The following is a 22,333-nucleotide window of genomic DNA, read 5'->3' on the forward strand; positions in this document are numbered from 1 at the left end:
ATTTTTTATTTTTATTATTATTGTTATTTTTTTCTCTATATTATCATTCTATATCTTTTTCTGTTGTTTTGCTAGTTCTTTTCCTAAATCGATGCAAATGTACTAAGAAATGATGATCATACATCTATGTGATGATATTAAGAATTATTGATTGCATATGTAGAATGGAATGATTTCTAAATGCTGTGTTAGATATTTTTTTAATTAATAAAAAATAACATATCAAAAAAATCTAAATGGGTATGGATTTGATGATGACTGTTTGAAACTATGCCTGCATTTGCATAATCCATGAAAAATATTTTGTGTTTGAAATTATTAAACTTAACAAATTTTCTGCAAAAAACTCTGTAGGAAAATGAAAAGATAAGCCACAGACGTAGAGAAAATATTTACAAAGCCCAAAATTAATAAAGACTAGCATTCAAAATATTCAAAGAACACTGCTCCCCAATAAGGAAACAAATAAACTGTATTAGCTAGGGTTCTCTAGAGAAACAGAATCAACCGGGAACACTTGCAAATATAAAATTTATAAAAATGTCGCACGTGACCACAGGAACACATGGTCCAAAATCCATAGGGCAGGCTGTGAAGCCGACGACTCTGATGGAGGGTCTGGATGAACTCCTCAGGAGAGGCTTACCACTCAAAGCAGGAATGGGGCGTGTCTCCTCTGAGTTCTCCTTGAAAGGCTTCCCGTGATTAGATTTAGTATCACTAATTGTAGAAGACACTCCTCTTTGGCTGATTACAAATGGAATCAGCAGTGGATGCAGCTGACGTGATCATGACCTAATCCTATGAAATGTCCTCATTGCAACAGACAGGCCAGTTCTTGCCCAATCAGATAAACAGCTACCACAACTTGGCTGAGTTGACACATGTTCCTAATCATGACAGTCCACTCCTTGTCAACTTGGCACCTATATATATATCACCTTAAACCATACTTAGTTTCCAAATGAAAACAGATAAGCACACATTTTTTTCTTTTAGCTGACAATACTCAACTGTCCTGCATATAACTGGAAACACAATAAATCTCTCCAGAATAGGGTGCAAATCCTTAGACAACATTCATTCTTAAACTTGATATCTTACAACTTAAACAGTATAACATGAACAAAACAGCATTACAGTTCTCGTTTCTGTAACTGATCACGTGGTCGAAGTTCATATTTATCACTACCTTCTCCAATACCCATTCCATGTTCCCTTTACCCTCAGCAAGCACTTCAGCTGGCTGTGGTTCTTTGCCTGGTGGGGTGACCGAAACCTTCCTTCCTGAAGTTTCAGAGCCATTAGTAGTCCTGCCTGGATTGTGTTATTGCAGTTTTCATTTGATTTTAATCACAGGGTATGGTACTACTAAAAGACACCCTAGGGGATCTCCTATATTCCAAGAAAACTCTTCTTTACCTCCATTATGTAGTTGTGGTCCTATTTCTTTCTGATAGTCAGGGTCAATTACCCCAGACAATAATGTAATCCCCTTCTTGGCTTGTTGATCCAGAGGCATAAGTAGCCCAAAGTGGCCAGGTGGCAATCTTAACTTCCAGTTCAGTGGTATCATTGTTGTTTCTCCTGGAGCAAGCACACCCCATTTTGGAACTAAAACCTGTAAACCAGCAGAACTCAGGGTAGCAGGGACAGGAAGCAAAAATTTTCCTAGTGGATCACTAGCTGTAATAGCGAGTGGTACCACACCCATTTCCACCCCTTGGTTCCTGGACCCATGGATCCTGGCTATGGGAGAAACAGCACCATACAGTGGATGCTGATTCAGAGCATACACAGCTTCCTGGAGAACATTACCCCAGCCTTTCAAGTTTTTGCCACCTAGTTGGCACCGTAATTGAGTTTTCAAAAGTCCATTCCACTGTTCTGTCAATACAGCTGCTTCTGGATGATGGGGAACATGGTAAGACAAGAGAATTCCATGAGCATGCGCCCATTCCCACACTTCATTTGCTGTGAAGTGTGTTCCTTGATCTGAAGCAATACTATGTGGAATACCATGATGATGGATAAGGCATTCTGTAAGCCCACGGATGGTAGTTTTGGCAGAAGCATTGCATGCAGGGAAAGCAAACCCATATCCAGAGTATGTGTCTATTCCAGTTAGAACAAATTGCTGCCCCTTCCAGGAAGGGAGTGGTCCAATGTAATCAACCTGCCACCATGTAGCTGGTTGGTCACCTCGGGGAATGGTGCCATATCGGGGGCTGAGTGTGGGTCTCTGCTGCTGGCAGAATGAGCACTCAGCAGTGGCTGTAGCCAGGTCAGCCTTGGTGAGTGGAAGTCCATGTTGCTGAACCCATGCATAACCTCCATCCCTATCACCATGACCACTTTGTTCATGAGCCCATTGGGCAATGACAGGAGTTGCTGGGGAAAGAGGCTGACTGGTATCCACAGAATGGGTCATCTTATCCACTTGATTATTAAAATCTTCCTCTGCTGAAGTCACCCTCTGATGTGCATTCACATGGGACACAATATCTTCATGTTTTTAGCCCACTCAGAAAGGTCTATCCACATACTTCTTCCCCAGACCTCTTTGTCACCAATTTTCCAATTATGGTCTTTCCAAGTCCCTGACCATCCAGTCAAACCATTAGCAACAGCCCATGAGTAAGTATACAAACACACCTCTGTCCAGTTTTCCTTCCAAGCAAAATGAACAACCAGGTGCACTGTTCGAAATTCTGCATACTGGGAGGATTTCCCCTCACCACTGTCTTTCAATGACACCCCAGAAAGGAGTTGTAATTCTGCAGCTGTCCACTTTCGGGTGGTACCTGCATATTGAGCTGAACCATCTGTAAATCAAGCCCGAGTTTTCTCTTCCTCAGTCAATTCACTGTAAGGAACTCCCCAAGAGGCCATAGCTCTGGTCTGGGAAAGAGAAGGTAATGTGGCAACAGGAGTGGAAACCATGGGCATTTGTGCCACTTCTTCATGTAACTTACTTGTGCCTTCAGGACCTGCTCTAGCTCTATCTCGTATATACCATTTCTATTTTACAATAGAGTGCTACTGTGCATGCCAAACTTTATGGCTGGGTGGGTCAGACAACACCCAACTCATGATAGACAACTCAGGTCTCATGGTAACTTGTTGGCCCATGGTTAAGCGTTCAGTCTCTACTAAGGCCCAGTAGCAGGCCAAAAGCTGTTTCTCAAAAGGAAAGTAGTTATCTGCAGCAGATGGTAAGGCTTTGTTACAAAATCCTAAGGATCTGCATTGTGATTCTCCTATAGCGGCCTACCAAAGGCTCCAGACAGCATCTCTGTTTGCCACTGACACTTCCAGCACCATTGGATCTGCTGGATCATACGGCCCAAGTGGCAGAGCAGCTTGTACAGCTCCTGGACCTGTCACAGAGCCTCCTCTTGTTCAGGTCCGCACTCAAAATTAGCAGCTTTTCTGGTCACTCGATAAATGGGCCGTAGTAGCACACCCAAATGAGGAATTTATTGTTGCCAAAATCCAAAAAGACCAACTTTTGTGGGAGGGGCCAGATGCAGCAACTTATCCTTCACCTTAGAAGGGGTATCTCAACATGCCCCATATCACTGGACACCTAGAAATTTTACTGAAAGTGGAAGGCCCCTGTATTTTTGTTGGATTTATTTCCCATTCTCTGGCATGCAAATGATTGCCAGTAAATCTGGAGTAGTTGCTACTTCTTGCTCACTAGGTCCAATCAACATGATATCATCAATATAATGGACCAGTGTGATGTCTCGTGGGAGGCAGAAACGATCAAGGTCTCTGCGAACAAGATTATGACATAGGGCTGGAGAGTTGATATACCCCTGAGGAAGGACAGTGAAAGTATATTGCTGACCTTGCCAGCTGAAATCAAACTGCATCTGGTGGTCCTTACTAATAGCTGTTTAGAAAAAAAACATTTGCCAGATCAATAGCTGCATACCAGGTACCAGGGGATGTATTGATTTGCTCAAGCAATGATACTACATCTGGAACAGCAGCTGCAATTGGAGTTACCACCTGGTTGAGCTTACGATAATCCATTGTCATTCTCCAAGACCCATCTGTTTTCTGCACAGGCCAAATAGGAGAGTTGAATGGGGATGTGGTGGGAATCACCACCCTTGCATCTTTCAAGTCCTTAAGAGTGGCAGTAATCTCTGCAATCTTTCCAGGAATATGGTATTGCTTCTGATTTACTATTTTGCTTGGTAGGGGCAGTTCTAGTGGCTTCCACTTGGCCTTTCCCACCATAATAGCCCTCACTGCATGAGTTAGAGAACCAACGTGGGGATTCTGCCAGTTGCTCAGTATGTCTATGCCAATTATACATTCCAGAACTGGGGAAATAACTACAGGATGGGTCCGGGGGCCCACTGGACCCACTGTGAGATGAACCTGAGCTAAAACTCCATTGATCACCTGGCCTCCATAAGCCCCCACTCTGATTGGTGGTCCAGAGTGACGTGTTGGGTCCCCTGGAATTAATGTTACTACTGAACCAGTGTCTAATAATCCCTGAAATATCCGATCATTTCCTTTTCCCCAGTTATCCTGGTAAAAGGCCTTTGGTCTCCTTGGGGAAGACTTGGAGGAAGATTAACAGTATAAATTTGTGACAGTGTAACAGGTTTCTCCCCCAAAGAGACCTGGCCTCCCCTTAATTCAAGGGGTTCAGGGTCTGTAAACTGTTTCAAGTCTGGAAATTGATTAAGGGGCCGTGACTTTGTGTTTTTGTAATTCAGGTTAGACTTCTGTTCACTTGACCTAGAACTCTTCTGTTTATACAGCTCCAACAAGAACTTAGTAGACTGTCTTTCTATTGTATTTCTATGTAACCCTTGATTTACTAGCCAATGCCACAAATCTCTGCATGTCATATAATTTTGATGCCTCCTTTGAGTTTGCTGTCTATTATAATAGCCACATCTACCCTGTCTTTGGTGATTAAGTGCTGCCACCTGGCTTCTGTCAACTTGGGATCCTGTCATCCCCACTGTGTTTAAGGATTCCAGCTCAGTGACAGCAGTTTGCACAGTAATATCTGACCTACAGAAAAGTGCAACCACAGAGCTCTTCAGGGATGATGGTGTTAGCCTCACAAATTTATTTCTCATTGTTATGGTAAAAGGTGCATCCTCTGGACATTCCTGGGGTGTAAGAGCAGGCTTTGAATATAAATCCACTCTAAAATTCCAATCTCTCTAAGCCTCTGGATCTCCTCATCTACATTATGCCAGGGCAATTCTGGCATTTCAACCTCAGGTAATGTTGGCCACCTTTTGATCCATGTTTCAACCAACCACCCAAACAAGCTGTTAACACCTTTTCTAACCGCTGCAGTTATAACACTGAATGCAGAATCACTACTTAGTGGGCCGATATCAATAAATTCAACCTGATCCAGCCTTATATTCCTCCCACCATTATCCCACACTCTTAAAATCCATTGCCATGCATATTCCCCTGATTTTTGTCTATATAAATTGGAAAACTCACACAGTTCTTTTGGAGCATAATGTACCTCTTCACGTGTGATACTTTGTACCTCACCTTTAGGGGCCTTTGGGACTTTAGTCTAGTTATAGGTCTAGAAGAAATGAGGGGTGGTGGGGGTGGGTCATGAAAAGAATTAGAAATATCTTCCAAGCCATTTGCTTCAGGGCCTTCATTTGCAGTTTCATCTGGTGAAACAGGATTAATCACTCCAAGGCTAATCCCTTCAGGAGGAGGCTGGGTGGCCAATTCCTCAAGGCAGGCTGGAGGTGGGGTGGCTATGTCCTCAGGGAAGACTAGTACAGGATTATCTAGAGAAGACTCAGCATGGCCTAGGGTTTCAACCTCGCCCCCAACATCATTATCAATCCATATGTCACCATCCCATTTTTCAGGGTCCCACTCCTTTCCAAGCAATGCCCTCACTTTAACGGTAGACACCATGCAAGACTGAGATTTCAGTTTACTTTGTAAAGTTGCTACTCTAACAATAAGATTCTGAGTCTGATTTTCAGAGATCTCACATCTACAGCTACAGGAAATAAGATTTTCCTTCAGGATACTCGTAGAAACTTCTACATCCTTCACACGGCACTTAAGCTTCTCGTTTGAAGCCTTAAGCCCATCCCTTTCACCCCTTAATGTAGCCAGTGTATCTAACAACAACCAACCAACATCTCTATAACTCTTATTTCTACAAAACTCTCTAAAGGTGTCAAAAACATTATCCCCCAGAATCTGGCTTCATACAAGTGAAGCATTAGGAGAATCGAATGATGATATTTTGACTATCCCCTTTGCCAACTCACTCCATGGATTGGGAGTGTCATTCTGATTATGGGAATCAGAGTCTTTAGTGTCTCTGAGTCCAGTCAGAGTAGAAAACCATTCATAAAAACTCATTTTTAAGATTCTGCTTCTTAAGAACCACTCCCAGTACCAAGATGTATTAGTTAGCGTTCTCTAGAGAAACAGAATCAACAGGGAACACTTGCAAATGTAAAATTTATAAAAGTGTCTCACGTGACCGCAGAAACACAGAGTCCAAAATCCACAGGGCAGGCTGTGAAGCTCACGTCTCCGATGAAGGGTCTGGATGAACTCCGCAGGAGAGGCTCACCAGCCAAAGCAGAATGGGGCGTGTCTCCTCTGAGTCCTCCTTAAAAGGCTTCCCATGATTAGATTTAGCATCACTTATCATAGAAGACACTCCCCTTTGGCTGATTACAAATGAAATCAGCTGTGGATGCAGCTGACGTGATCATGACCTAATCCTATGAAATGTCCTCATTGCAACAGACAGGCCAGTACTTGCCCAATCAGATAAATAGCTATCACAACTTGGCCGAGTTGACACATGTTCCTAACCATGGCACTAACAAACCCCAAATAAGCAAAATATTTGAAGAGGTATTTCATCAAAGAAGAGATACAAATGTACCTTTGGAAATGAGTGGAACTGGTAAGACTAATAGCAAAACAAAATCTGCATATAAGTACTGTACTTGAATTGATAAAGTTATTTCCCTGGGGGTACAGGTTAACCAATCTGAAACCACTGAAATAAAATAATTAAGAAAATGAATGAGTGATGGTGGGAGTTAGATTTCTCACAATAAGAGTGAAAAATTGCAGATAAACAAGAAGTACAGTTGAAAACATCAGTATGAATTCATGTATAGCATAATATATAGAGAGAATATGTATATGAAAATATTTACAGACAAGTATGTGTATGGGTTAGTGCACTGTGATAGTTAGGTTTATTTGTCTCAACTTGGCCAAGTAATGATGCCCAGCTGTCTCGTCAAGCAAACACTGGCCTTACTGTGACTGTGAGGACATTGTTGAATTAAATTATCAGTAAGCTGATTGCATTTATGTCTGAGTACTGCTATAGTCAACTAAGAAGAGTGTCTTCAGCAATAAGAGATGTTTAATTAAATAAGTTGAAGGTTTTAGAAGGAGAAGTGATGACTTCAGCAGTCAGAAGAGAAAATTTTCACTTCAGCCATCCAGCTTATCCTGGGATATTCAACAAAACCATCAGAGTGCCAGTTTGCAACTTGGACTCATGCATCCCGACAGATGCATGAGACACTTTTTAAAATTGCATATTTACACATATCACCTGTTGGCTCTATTTCCCTAGTGAACCCTGACAAATAAAGCTTTGCTATGAGGTGTGGTTCTTTAGAAACAGAAACTTAAAGCTTTTCACAATTGATTTTCTACTCTGATTAAGTTCAAAGACACTAATGACTCTATTTCCAATAATCGAGATGGCATTAACAGTCCATGGTGTGAGTTGTCAATAGAAACATGCAAAATATCACCATAGAATACCACTACTCAAATGCTTATATGAGGCAAGGTTCTGGATGAGAGTGTTTTTGATACCTTAACAGAGTGTTGGGGAGTTAAAAGATGTAATGATGTTTGTTGGTTGTGCTAGATATACTTGATGTAGCTAAAAATAAAAAGGATGAGCTGAAGGTTTCAAATTTGCAACATAAGTGCTGCATGAAAGATGTGAAAGTTCCTATGTGTGCTCTGAAAGGAAATCATATGTCTTGTGGCTACAGACTTGAGATCTCTTAAAACCAAATTCAGAGCTTCATTGTGGAAGCAGCAGAGTTACAACAACAATGAAATTCTCAACCTTCTAGGTTGTGTATTTTAAAGTGAGTGGATTGATTAAAAAGAAATAGGATCCTGAAAATAGGGATGGGGGACAACATGGGTTGACAGTGAAGCAGTGGGGACATTTAAACTCTAGATTCTGCTGGGTCTTTGCTAGTTAAACCTGTGATGGTCTTCTGTAAGGTTCAGCCACCCAGTCTACAGCATCCTAAGAGGAGACACCTTCCTGACCTGCAGTGTGCCCTGAGGAGTTTGCTTTTCAACCTCTGCTTGAAGAGATTAACCCTACAATTCCTACCAAACTACCTCCCCTGAGGAAAAAGCCCACACTCCTCTATCAGGAGAGATTAATCCTGTTTCACCAGATGAAACTGCAATAGAATTACTGAGGTAATTTGCTTGAAAGACACTTCTCATTCTTTTTGTGCCCACCCCTTCTACCCCTTTTTGCTTCCATACGCAACAAGCCCTGAAAGGTGAGGTATATAGTGTGACCGAGGGAGAGGTATACTATAACCCAAAAGAACACCATGAAAAAAAAAATTAAATTAAAAAAAAATAATAAAAATAAATAACCTTATGAGCCTTTGAATTTATTTAGAAATAAATCAGGGAAATATGTGTGGGATAATGGAAAGAATATAAAGTTAGATTAGGCTGAATATTTTGATATGGTCCCACTAAGCAGAGATTCTGGATCAATGTTACAGATTGAGGGGCTAGAAAGGGCCTTAACAGTTTGAGTAGTTGGTTGAAACATGGGTCAAAAGGTACCTGACATTATCTGAAATGCCAGAATTGCCCTGGTATAATGTAGATGAGGGGGTCCCAAGGCTTAGAAAATTGGATTGTTTGAGTAGATTTACCATTTAAGAACTACACACTCACCACAGGAATGTCCAGAGGACACACTTTTCACCAGGACTGTGAAGAAAAAATTTGTGAGACTAACTCTCTGTAGTTAATCTCTGTAGATTAACCTTCTCTGAGGAGCTCTGTAGTCACCCTCCTCTGTAGGTCATCTTTTAATGTGGAAACTGTTGTCACTGAGCTAGAATCCTTAAAAATATTGAAGATGGTTAGATTCAGAGTTGATAGAAGCCATGTAGCACCATCTCGTCACCAAAGATAAGGTGGGTATGGCTACCATAACGGACAGCAGACTCAAAACAGCAATCAAAATAAGCCAACTTACAGAGATCTATGGCATTGACTAGTAGATCATGGGGTACCTGGAAGTAAAGTAGATGGACAACCTACTACATTCTTACTTGATCTGTATAGTCAGAAGAGTTCTAGTCCAAGCAAACAAAAGCCTAACATGAATTACAAAAGCAGAGGTTAACTGTTCACTGGGGAAAAGGGAGTAACCAAATATTTCAGGGGTTATTAGATACCGGCTCAGAATTGACATTAATTCCAGGATACCCAAGACATCACTGTGGTTCACCAAAGTAGGAGCTAATGGAGGTCAGGTTATTGATGGAGTTTTAGCTCAGATCCATCACATAATGGGTATAGTGTGTACCTGAGCCCATTTCATGGTTATTTCCTCATTTCTAGAATATATACTTAGAATAGACATACTCAACAACTGACAGAATCCCCACATTGATTCCTTGTCTTGTGGAGTGAGGGATTTGTGGTTGGAAAGACAAAGTGGAAGCCAGTAAAACTGACCCTACCTAGCAAATAGTAAATCAAAAGCAATACTGGATACCTGGATGCAAACCAGACATTTGTGGCACTCTTCAGGATTTGAAGGACACACTGCATCCCCATTCAACTCTCCTATTTGGCCTGTGCATAAAACATATGGGTTTTTGGAAGATGACAGTAATTTATCATGAAATTAATCGGTTGTTAGCTTTTGATATGATGAGTGCTTTTTTTTTTTTTTCAATTACTGTTAGTAAGAACAAGCTGAAACAGTTTGCTTCCAGCTGACAAGGCCAGCAGTTTACCTTCACTGTCCTGCCTCAGGGGTATATCAATTCTCTGTCATAATCTTTTCTGCAGAGAACTTGATTGTGTCTCTCTCCCACAAGACAAAACACTGCTCCATTACATTGATGAAATCATGTTGACTGGACCTTGTAAGCAAGAATTATCAACTACTCTAGACTTAATGGTAAAGTATTTGAGTGTCAGTGGGTGGGAGATAAATGCAACCAAAATACAGGGTTGTTCCACCTCAGTGACATTTCTAGGTGTTCAGTGATTTGGGACATATTGAGATATCCCTTCTAAGGTAAAAGTTAAGCTGTTGCATCTGGCCTCTCTTATAACCAAAAAAAAAAAGAGGCAAATGCTTAGTTGTCCTCTTTGCATTTTGGAGGCAACATATTCCTCATTTAGGTGTGCTAACCTGGCCAATTTAGCAAGTGCCCAGAAAAGCTGCAAGTTTTGAATGGAACAGGGACAAGCAGAAGTCCTGTGAAAAGGTTTAAGATCCTGTTGAGGCTTCTCTGCCACTTGGGCCATATGATCCAGCAGATCCAGTGGTGCAGGAAGCATCAGTGGCAAGCAGAGATTTTGTCTAGAGCCATCATCAGGCCCAATAGGATAATCACACTGCAAGTCCATAGGACCAAAGCCTTGCCATCCACTGCAGATTACTACTCTCCTTTTGTAAAAAAAAAAAAACTTTTGGTATGCTGCAGGACCTTGGTAGAGACCAAGCACATAAACAAGGGCCATCAAAGCACCATGAGACTTGAGTTGCCTGTCATAGGCTGGGTGTTGTCTGATCCACCAAGCCACAAAGTTGGGAGTGCATGACAGCATAATAAAATGGAAATGGTATGTATGCGATAGTGCTTGAGCGGGTCCTGATTGTACAAATAAATACATGATGGGGTGGCCCAAATACCCACAATTTCCCTCCTGCCACATTACCTCTCTTTTCTAGCCAACAGTTATGGCCTCTTGGAGATTCCGATCAATTGAATGAGGAAGAGGAAATTTGGGTCTGGTTAACAGATGGTTCTGCATGATATGCAGGTACCACCCAATAGTGGACAGCTGTAGCACTGCAGCCTATTTCTGGATGGCCCTGAATGATGGTGGTGAGGGAAAATTCTCCCAGTGGGAAGAACTAGCAGTACAACTGGTTATTTATTTTTCCTGGAAGGAGAAATGGCTGGAGGTGTGTTTGCATACTGCTTCATGGTCTGTTGCTAATGGTTTGGCTGGATGATAAGAGACTTGGAAGGAACATGATTAGAAAATTGGTGCAAAGAGATCTGGAGAAAGATGTATGTGGATATACCTTTCTGATTAGGCAAAAACATGAAGATATTTGGGTCCACTGTGCATGTGTACCAGAGGGTGACTTCAGCCAAGATAGATATTTTTAAATTATTTTTTAGCAGAGGAAGATTTTAATAATCAATAACCAAATGGTAAGTCTGTAGATACCATTCAGCTTCTTTCCCCAACCACTCCTGTTATTGCCCAAAAGACTTATGAACAAAGTGGAAATGGTGGTTGGGATGGAAGTTTTGCATGGGTTCAGCAACATGGATTCCAACTGACAAGTCTGACCTGGCTATAACCACTGCTGAGAGCCCATTCTTCCAGCAGAGGTCCATGTTAACTCCCTGATATGGTACCATTCCCCAAGGTGATCGGCCAGGTACCTGGTGGTAGGTTGATTACATTGAACCACTTCCATCATGGAAGGGGCAGTGATTTGCTCTAATTGGAACAAATGTTTTTGTCTTCTCTGCATGCAATGCTTCTGCAAAACTGACATCTGTGGAATTATAGAATGTCTTATCCACCATCATGAAATTCCACACAGCATTGTTTCTGATGAAGTGCAGAGATGGGCACATGCTAATGGAATTATGTGGTCTTACTGTATTGCCCATCATCATGTGGCAGCTGGGAGAGATGGAATGGTGGAATGCCTTTAGAATACTCAATTATGGCACTAAGTAAGTGACAATGCCTTACAGGGATGGAACAATGGTCTCTAGGAGGTGATGTATGCTCTGAATCAACATCCACTCTGTGATGCTGTTTCTCCCCTAGCCAAGACTCACAGGTCCAGGTATCAAGGGCTGAAAATCGTAGTGGCACACCTACTGTTAACCCTACAGATACACTAGAAAAAGTTTTGCTTTCTTTACATGCAATCTTAAGCTCTGCTGGTCTACAGGTCTTAGTTCCAAAAGGAGGAGTGCTTTCACCAGGAGACACAATGATCCCATTAAACTGGAAGTTAAGACTGCCACCTGGCCACTTTGGGTTTCTCATGCCTCTGAATTGATGGGCAAAGAAGGGGATTACAGCACTGGCTGGGGTGACTGATCTCAACTATCAATGGAGAAATAGGACTGCAACTGTATAATGTAGGTAAAGAAGAATTTGACAGGAATATAGGAAATCCCCCAGGGCATCCCCTAATACTACCCATGTATTATGCTTTAAAGTCGATGGAAAACTCTACAACCCAACCCAGGCAGGATTAGCAATGGTCCAGAAACTTTAGGGATGAAGGTTTGGGTCATCCCCCCAGGCACAGAACCACAGTTAGCCGAGGTGCTTTCTGAGGGTAAAGGAACATGGAATGGTAGTGGAAGGAGGAAGTGGTAAATATGATGTATGATCATGTGACCAGTTATAGAAATAAGGACTATAACAGTATGAATATTTCTTCTTTGTTTTTTTAAGAGAATGTTTGCATTTGTATATAAAGCAAATATCTTTTTTCTCTTCTCTATCTTATCCCCTTATCAAATGACATAAGTTGTTTTCTTCAAATTGTAATATTTAAGTCATAAGATTTCATGTTTAAGATATGAATATTATCCAAGGACTTGCACCATACTGGAAATATTTAGTGCATTTCTGGTTGTATATAAAACAATTGAGAAATGTTCAATGAACAAAGTCTGCTATTATTTTTTATCTGGAGATTAAACATAGTTTAAGGTGATGTCAATAGCTGCCAAGTTGACAAGGGGTGGACTGTGATGGCTAGGTTCATTTGTCAACTTGCCTAGGTAATGGCATCCAGTTGTCTAGTCAAGCTAGCTCTGGCCCAGCTGTTTACTGCAAGGACACTTTGTGGGCTTAAATCAACAGTAAGCTGACAATGACTGATTGCATCTAAACTCAACTAAGGATATTACCTTCAGCAATAAGAGACATTTAATCTAATCAGGCAAAGGTTTTAAATGTAGAAGTGGGAACTTAAGCAGTCATAAGAGAGAATTTCATTCTCAACTTCAGCCAGCCAGCCTCTCCTCAGGAATTCATAAAAAAACTTCCTTGGATTTGCAAGCTTGCTGACTGCCCTATGGAATTTGGACTTGTGCATTCCCACAATTGTGTGAGACACTTTTATAAAATCTCATATGCTCAGATATCTCCTGTTGGTTCTGTTTCCCTAGAGAGCCCTGCCTAATACATACATACACACACATATCTTCTTACTTTGCCAGTTGAAAGGGTCTAGAAGCAATGACAACCCAGTAACAATGGGCATATAAACATCCAGATCTTAGTTTCTAATAACATTGTCTAATGAAATGAATCAGGGTTCTTTGGAGAAATGGCTGATTCTTTAACTGGGGAAGGAAAATATAAGATGAACCTGGAGTATCTTAAAGTAAAGTGGTAATCACATGTATGCACACACAGACATAGACACACACACACATTGATATGAGGTAAAACTAAGAGAATCTGAATGAACAATGGATATTAGTTAACAATAATGCATCAATATTGATTCATAAGCTGTAAATACACACCATATTATTACAAGATGTAAATAATACAGGAAACTGGTTGTGAAGCACATGGATAATATCTGTATTATCTTTGCAACAAGTACATAAATTTATAGTTGTTTTAAGATATAAGATGAATTTAGAAAACCCTATTAAAGGCTATCATTAACAAACAAGTAAGGCACAATAAAGGGAAGAATTGTTTTCTAGAACGGATTCTAAGTTCCCCTAATAAATGCACTTGGACTGATTACCCAGGTGGTTTAGCATCTCTTTGGATTCTAAACTTGGCCTCTCTGTAGGGTGGTTTAGGACAGTTTGGTTGCTTCTTCCCTGTTTCTTCTTTTGAGGCAAGTGGACACAATGGTTAAGTCATCAATAAATGCTTCTATTTGAATTGTTAAAAGTTATTTCTTTTATATAAAAAAGGCAGTACAAGCTCACTATCTGAGCCAGTTATAATGGGAATCATTTGAATTATACACTATTTTGAGAAGCTATAAACTTATAGTTTCTTAGAAAATAAAAATATTAAGAAACTTCTAACAAAATACATGCCAAAAGATATAGAAAATGATATTTTATAAAATGTAAGGAATTATTATAATTTATAGATATTTATGACATTTTCATAGTCTTCAAAACTAACTGTTAGCTCATAAACCCTCATCTTCTACAAACATTTTATTTTAATCTTTTTCTAAGAAAATGGTTTCATGAAAGAGATAGCTATGATTCAGACTTCTTTATTCCAAATTGTATATGAGTATAATCAAAATTAAGAACTCATGACTAGAAAACACATTTCCAAGAGCTTTAAAAGTCATCCTATTAGTAATAAGCATTACAATAAATGAGCTATAGACATCTTTTAAAAACATCTATTTTGAATCTATTTAGGACCATTATTGTTTGAGAATTCTGTAGGGCATAATTACGTTTTTCTTGTCTTAATTGTTTCAGGCATAGCACAGTTAGTCTGACAAGAGCCTTAGCTGTCATTCTGATGAATAAATTGAAGCCTAGTTTGTTATATTTTTAGATTAATAAGCAGTTCAAATTTTATACATTCTTTGAAGAAGTCCTTTTATTGGAGTCATGACATCCATGAATCTATTTCTATGTCTGGCTTCTGTATTTAAATTAAAATTATTCTATACTTATACCGATATGAGATTTAAAATCAAAGGGCATTAAATCTGTATAACAAGATATTGATACATCTAAATATTTGGGGGGCAATATTAGTCAGGGTTCTCTAGAGAAACAGAACCAAGAGGAGATATCTGTAAATATGAGATTTATACACGTGTTTCATAGAGCCGTGGGGACATAAGAGTCCAAAATCTCAGGGCAGGCCATGAGCTTGCAGTTCCAGTGAAGGTCTCGATGAACTCCCCAGAAAAGACTGGCTGGTTGAAGTAGAAAAAGAGATTCACTGTTCTGAATTTCCCTGAAAAGCCTTCAGGTGATTAGATTAACCATCACGTTGGAGAAGGTACTCGCTTTACCACACTGCAGATGTAATCAGCCATGGACACAATCAACATGTTCATGATTTAAGTTCATGAATTATCCTCACAGAAACAGATAGACCAATGCTTGTTTGACCAGACAACTGGGCACAATCTCCAGGCCAAGTTGACACATGAACCTGACCATGACAGGGACTTCTGAAAGAATTATATGTTCTAAACTCAATACTAATTAACTTCGCATGCGTTAAAATTAGATGATACAGGAGTGTTTCTCCACTCAACCCCCCTTTCTAAAAATAAATATTGCATCTAAAAGTATTTATGGTAGAACAATAAAATATAATAAGACTTGATGAGCTACAATGTTCAATGTCCATCTCTGACTGGCCCTGTAAAATGCATTTATTTATTTATTTATCTATCTATTTATTCATTTATTTATTTTTACATTCTTCATTCTTTAGGTTTAAAACCTAGGTTATGTGATATTTGCTCATTTTTTTATTTAGCTAAATTTAAAATATGTGCTTACTATAAAATAGTTATATTTGACTGATGGAAACTTGTGGTGAAAATAAAATATGCTTTCATTTTCCTTTTATCTAACGGTTCTGAGGAGATTTCTCAACTGTAACTGACAATGTTTAAGGAAATGTTTTGCTTTGTGTTTTTTTTTTTTTTTTTTTGAGATAATAGTGGACTGGTGAGTGATTTCAACATTAGAGCTCTGTTAAAAATAGGCTGTAATTTTTTTTTTTTTTTTCGTTTTTTTGGTAGGGTTCAGGCTCTGGTAGTCGAACCCAGATCTCCAGCATGGCATGTGAGAATTCTGCCACTGAGGCATCGTTGCCCACCCCAGCTATAAGTTTTTAACTTAGTTTTTAACTAGTTTTTATCGATAGGATGATCACGTCATGTCACCAGTCCTATTTTACAGGATTGTTATAAGGACCATTTAAAATAAATATAGGGATATTTTACTAAGTATGTTAAGGAAAGGCACAAATGTAAGGAAACCTTACTTCTCTGAAATGCAGTTTCCTCCCATTAAAAAGTATTAAATTGATCATGTAGAATTACTGGCTCTACAATTCTATTTTAACATATTTTAAAAGTATATTGCTAATTATTTAATCACTAGATCTGTTGTCAATGTAATAAACATTGAGTAAAGTATTGGACATATAATTATTCATGTAAATACAAAAGAAAAAACATTGAAATATTTACATTATCAGTCTAAGTGTAACTATTTAACATTTAAGTGACAATTAATATTACAGTATTGGACAGATAGCTAAGATAAATTGAATGATTATGGAAAGCTAAAATATCATGGATTAGTTTGTTTTAAAGGAATTGCAAAAGCTGAATTTCAGTCAGTGTCATTTATGTAAACATTTGAAACCAAAAATAAATATGTAAATAAGAAAATATTTTTTAAAAACGAGTACGTTGGAATTTGGGGAGTGATTTTAGCTTTACTTCAATGTATTCTAAGACTTTGTTCTGTTGCTATTTCTTTTAAAACAGAGTTTGAGAATTTATACTCTGTGCTGGTTTTAAATGATATATGTATCCTAGAAAAGCCATGTTTTAGTCCTAATCCCATTTTATAAAAGCAGCCATTTCTTTTAATCCCTATTCGGTAGTGTATGTTTGAAACTGTAATTAGATCATCTCCCTGGAGATGCAATTTAATCAAGAGTAGTTGTTAAACTGGGTTAGGTGACAACATGTCTCCTCCCATTTGGATGGGTCTTGATTAGTTTCCAGAGTCCTATAAAAGAGGAAACATTTTGGAGAAAGAAGGAGATTCGGAGAGAGTACTGAATGCTGCAGCACCATGAAGCACAGAGTCCACTAGTCAGTGACCTTTGGAGATGAAGAAGGAAAATGCCTCCCGGGGAGCTTCATGAAACTGGAAGCCGGGAGAGAAAGCTAGCAGATGATGCCATGTTCGCCATGTGCCCTTCCAGCTGAGAGAGAAACCCTAACTGTGTTTGCCATGTGCCTTCTCATTTGAGAGAGAAACCCTGAACTTCATCGGCCTTCTTGAACCAAGGTATCTTTCCCCGGATGTTCTTAGATTGAACATTTCTGTAGACTTGTTTTAATTGGGACATAATCTCGGCCTTAGAACTGTAAACTGGCAACTTATTTAATTCCCCTTTTAACAGACATTCCATTTCTGGTAAATTGCATTTCAGCAGCTAGCACACTGGAACATGCTCTATGTTCAAAAATTTCAGATTCCAATTTTTAGAAGTAACTCAGAGGGGAGAAATTTCAGGAAATTATGGCTTTCAATTCACATAGACAAATATCTCCTGTGATCCTGATATAAACACAGTAGTTTGTTCCTCCACAATCAAACTGTATATGAGAAGACTGAAAAAGAAGTAAGCAATTTATACACTATTATGGGCAAAGTTGAGATTAGTAGAATTCTATGCTTTAAAATTCTCAGGGAAATGAAACTACAGCAGAAACAACTACATAATTCCTAACTCCTCATAAAATAAAGCAGATTATAAAGATATAATTGAAATTCTATAGTAATAAAGTCAATTATGCTAAATATTTCAGTGTACCATGCATCAAATACATATTTGCAACCAATAATAACTTTCACCAGTAAGCCTTGTTCTTGCATGAATGGCATTTAATGAAGAATAAGGTTTCATTTGCTTGCATTTTTCTTCTTGATTCTCCTTTTTATAGTATGTATTTTATTTTCCCAAGTAACAGTGCTGATATATTGTAAATTATTTGCAATACATTGTAAACTGTTTTCTTAAGTAATATTGTCAATTGTCTCTATTATCTCTGTCCTTTCAACTAGAAGAAACAAATTGATACATAGTCTACTTGTGTTTAATTGTACTATTTTTAGTTTTTCACACTAAAGTATCAGAAACAATACTTCCGTCTTTGGACTATCAATTTATGAATCTTGAAAACAGCAACATTTTGTCATAAAATGTTAGAATAGAAATTTAAAAAAACAAACTAATCTATTGATGAAAAAATCAGAAGAGTCATTGTCTCTGTAGACTGGGGTTAGGCAGAGACTGGCTGGTAAAGGGAAAAGGGAACTTTTGGGGTAAAGGTAAAGTTCTATGTCTCCATACAGAATTGAGTTTACATAGGTTTATAAATTTTTCAAAACTTAGTGACAGTTTCTTGATATTTTCATTTCATTTTATGATAAATTTTCTCCAGAAATAAAACATAAACAAATACTGAATTCTAGTTAATGATATGCATGATGAATAATTTAGTGAAATGTATACTGATATCTGTAATAAATATAAATTCTTCAGAAAATAAGATAGACTGCTGGATCAATAGAGGAATGTTTAGGTTGATAAGATGTGATAAAGCAAGTATGGTGATATTTTAATGGTTGAATTTATAAATGGTTCATTATAAAATTCTTTTATATTGTGTGTATGTTGGAAAATTTCAAAATAAAGTTAGACCAACAGCCATTGCAGCAAATCCTGTTTTGTCCTTTCTCATGACCGTAATTTTGGGTAACTCTGCCAGAAAAATGTGTATGACTAAACTTTTCTATTTTTTTTTTTTTTAATATGGAGCACTTCATGAATTTTCATGTTATCCTTGCATAGGGGCCATGCTAATCTTCTGTGTATCATTCCAATTTTAGTATATGTGCTGCCAAAGTGAGCACCTTTTCTAATTTCTGATAACTAGAAATTGGTACTTTTAAAAATGTTTATTCTCTTTTTTTACTAGAACATATTATAAAAAATAAACAGTGGAAATTTTTCCAGTCACTGCTCACTAGTACATTTATGTATTTTGTCCATTACAGAAAATTCATGCATGAATTATTTTAATAAAATAATAAAATGGAACATTATCAAAGTGAAACTTAAGGTCTGTATTGCTAGAAATGAAAACAATTATAGGTATTTGCAGAGAAATTAAGGGAAAGTCAAAGTGCAAACAAAAATTATCCTGTGAAAAAGTTCTCATTAGGAAGTAAAGCTGAACGCTGCAAGAGTGTTTGTTCAACATTTTCAGAGATTTAAGGACAAAACTATTAGCTATTTGAATCTTGAAGAATAGATAAATTATGAAGAGGAGTTGAAAGTCTTAGGATTATTTCCATAATATTTTGTAAGCAAAGTGATTCACAAAGTCAAAATTATCCTGTGGGTTTAAATGCTTTTTGTTTTGTGAAAATGCCTCTACCCTATTTGTATTAGTATTTCCTGATAAGCCTTTGTTTTTTGCACTTAACTTTTAAGTTTCGCTATTAGTTATTTATTTTAAGTATATCTTCTATTGCTAACAACCCACTAGATAGTGTTTGAACTAATCTGTGATTATCTATTTTAGAATGCAGAAGTTTCATTTATATATATAAAAGATATTTGTACAAAATATCAATCTATCAAATAGTATAGATACTATACACACAAGTAGGATAAAATATTAAATTTTACTTGTTAAAATTGATCCTTTACATTTCAGTGTTTAAATGTTATATTTTCTTCTTTTTGAGTATCGGTACATTTTATTGAACACATTATTTATGATGCCTGAAAAACTTGCTTATTTGTTTGCTTTTAACTTTTATTCTCAATCAAATGAACTTGTTCTCACCATTTGGAAAACAGAAAATCTAAATCTTAAGTTATCTGGACATATTACTCATAGGGATAAATTGGGCAATTAAAAAGAAGTGCTTGTGTGGGCCATGGTGGTTTAGCAGGCAGAGTTCTTGCCTGGCATGCTGGAACCTGGGTTCAATTCCTGGTGTCTGCCCATGCCAAAAAAAAAAAAAAAGTGCTTAGCAATAAATACAAGTAATTCTATACAGCATGATCAAACAGGATAAATCATACAAAGGCAAGCTTGTTTAACATTTAGAAAACAATTAATATAATGCTGCATAGTAATAAGAGAAAATAGATTTTCAGTAAGATACAGAAAAAAGCATTTGAAAAATTGAAAACACGTTCACTCAAGAGTGAATTTCTCATTGAACTAGGTATGGAAGTAAACTTCCTCAATCAGATAAAAGCTATTTGCAAGAAAAAAAATCACAGCTAACACTGTACTTTGAATGTTTCCCCCTTGATATTGGAAAGAAGGCATGGAAATCCTCTCATATCACCTCTATTAAATATTGCATTGGATGTTTTAGCCAGGGTAATAATATAAGAAAAAGAATTAAAGGCATGCAGATGATTGGGAAAGAAGAAATAAAAATCTCTTTCTTCCCAGGTGAACGTTCTTTTATTTAGAAAGTCTAAAAGAATTTATTAATGGGAAGAAAGAAAAACTACCAGAATTCATAAGACAGGTTAGCAAGGTTGCAGGATATAAGATCAAAATGAAATGTTCAATATTTTAGCAAAACTAATTCCAATAAAATTACTAAATTAATTGAATTCATATTCACATTGAATAATGAAATATGTGAAACTTGTACCCTGAAAAATACAAAACATCATTGAGAGAAATTAAAGATCTCTATAAATATAAGGAGAAGTATATTATATTCACTGATGGGAATAATACATATTGGTAATATAGCAATTATTCCCAAATTAATCTAAAGTTTCAATATAATCCCTGTGAAATTACCATCAGCCTTATTTTACAAATTGAGAAGTTGATAATACTTATTTGGAAGTGCAAAGGTTTCAAACATATACAATAGCATTAGGAAAAAAATTGGAAAACTCCCTTATTTCAAAGTTTACAATAAAACTACAATAATTTAAAACATGTAGAGTTGCACAAGAATAGACATCTAGATCACTGGAAATTAATAGAAAGTTCAGAAATACACCCTCTTGAATGTAATAAATGTTTTGACAAAAGTGCTAAATAATTCAATGGAGAAAGGGTAGTCTTTTCAAACAACATTGGAGGAACAACTGGGATATCCACATGAAAATAAAATACATATATATGCATATATACATACATAAACTTTTAAAAAAATGAGTAAATGAACAATAAAATGAACTTAGACCCTAACCTCTCATCATGCAAAAACAATAACTTAGAATGGACAACAGACTTGTATGTAAGACCTAGAGCTATCTGATTACTAGAGGAAAATATAGGATAAGTATTTTTGGTTTTCAAGAGGAACGATTTATTAAAGGTGACACAAATATGTGATTCATAAAGGACAACATTGATAAGCTTGCCTTCATCAAAATTAAAAACTGACTTTTCATTTGGAGGTTTGTCTAGGGATAAAGTACCCCAGATTGTTGGTAGACATCATTTTCTTGTGGTTGTAATCCTGGGAGCTTCTGCTTTCTGCTGAAAAAAACTGGAGGCCACCCTCAACTCCTAGAGACACCTACAATGCCTAGAGGTCTCTTGCAGTTTCCAATTGTTGCCCTCGCTTCCTTGACATAGGGGCTATTTTAGTACAGTATCTTACTTCATGAAGCCAACTGGAGTCTCTAGAGCAAGTCTGCTAGCATCAAAGTGTCTTAAAGAAGGTAGCATATTCACAGAAATGCCACTGCAGTATTTTTTCTCCTGTTTAACAGTAAAATATAGAATGCAAACTAAGAGTTCTTTATCACTGTATCTATCTAGAGACTTTCTCTCACATGCAGTGATGCATTATCCAAGACAGAAAACTGTTTACTTGGATTACTATTATATGTGACTAATGAGATAGCTAAATTTTGATGTTGGCTTGATTTTATAGCCTAAATCAATGTTCTTATACAGTTTTGCACACCATAATCATCTATACCGCTGTTTAAGTATGCAAATGCTTGAATTCAACCTCTGGATTTACGCTATGTATGGTAAATTGGATTGAATGTATAGATTTCAGAAAAAGGGCCATAGTTCATTTTGATGTTTGCATCACCAATCACAAATCATCACTAGCATAAATCCACAATTAAATTGTTCTTACATTAGTGGCTTTAAGGTAATTGTTTAAATATTAATAAT

The 22,333-nt window shown here is 37.4% G+C and overlaps 1 non-coding gene across 1 annotated transcript; it reads right to left on the reverse strand.

Moving 5' to 3' along the window:
* Positions 1-18,951: 18,951 nt before the first annotated feature.
* LOC143648966 (U6 spliceosomal RNA) lies at positions 18,952-19,058 on the reverse strand. Its single transcript, XR_013158859.1, has one exon. It is a non-coding gene; the product is annotated as a U6 spliceosomal RNA (small nuclear RNA).
* Between the last annotated feature and the right edge of the window lie 3,275 nt (positions 19,059-22,333).

This window comes from Tamandua tetradactyla, chromosome 10 (assembly GCF_023851605.1).
Source record: "Tamandua tetradactyla isolate mTamTet1 chromosome 10, mTamTet1.pri, whole genome shotgun sequence".
Lineage (NCBI taxonomy): Eukaryota > Metazoa > Chordata > Mammalia > Pilosa > Myrmecophagidae > Tamandua > Tamandua tetradactyla.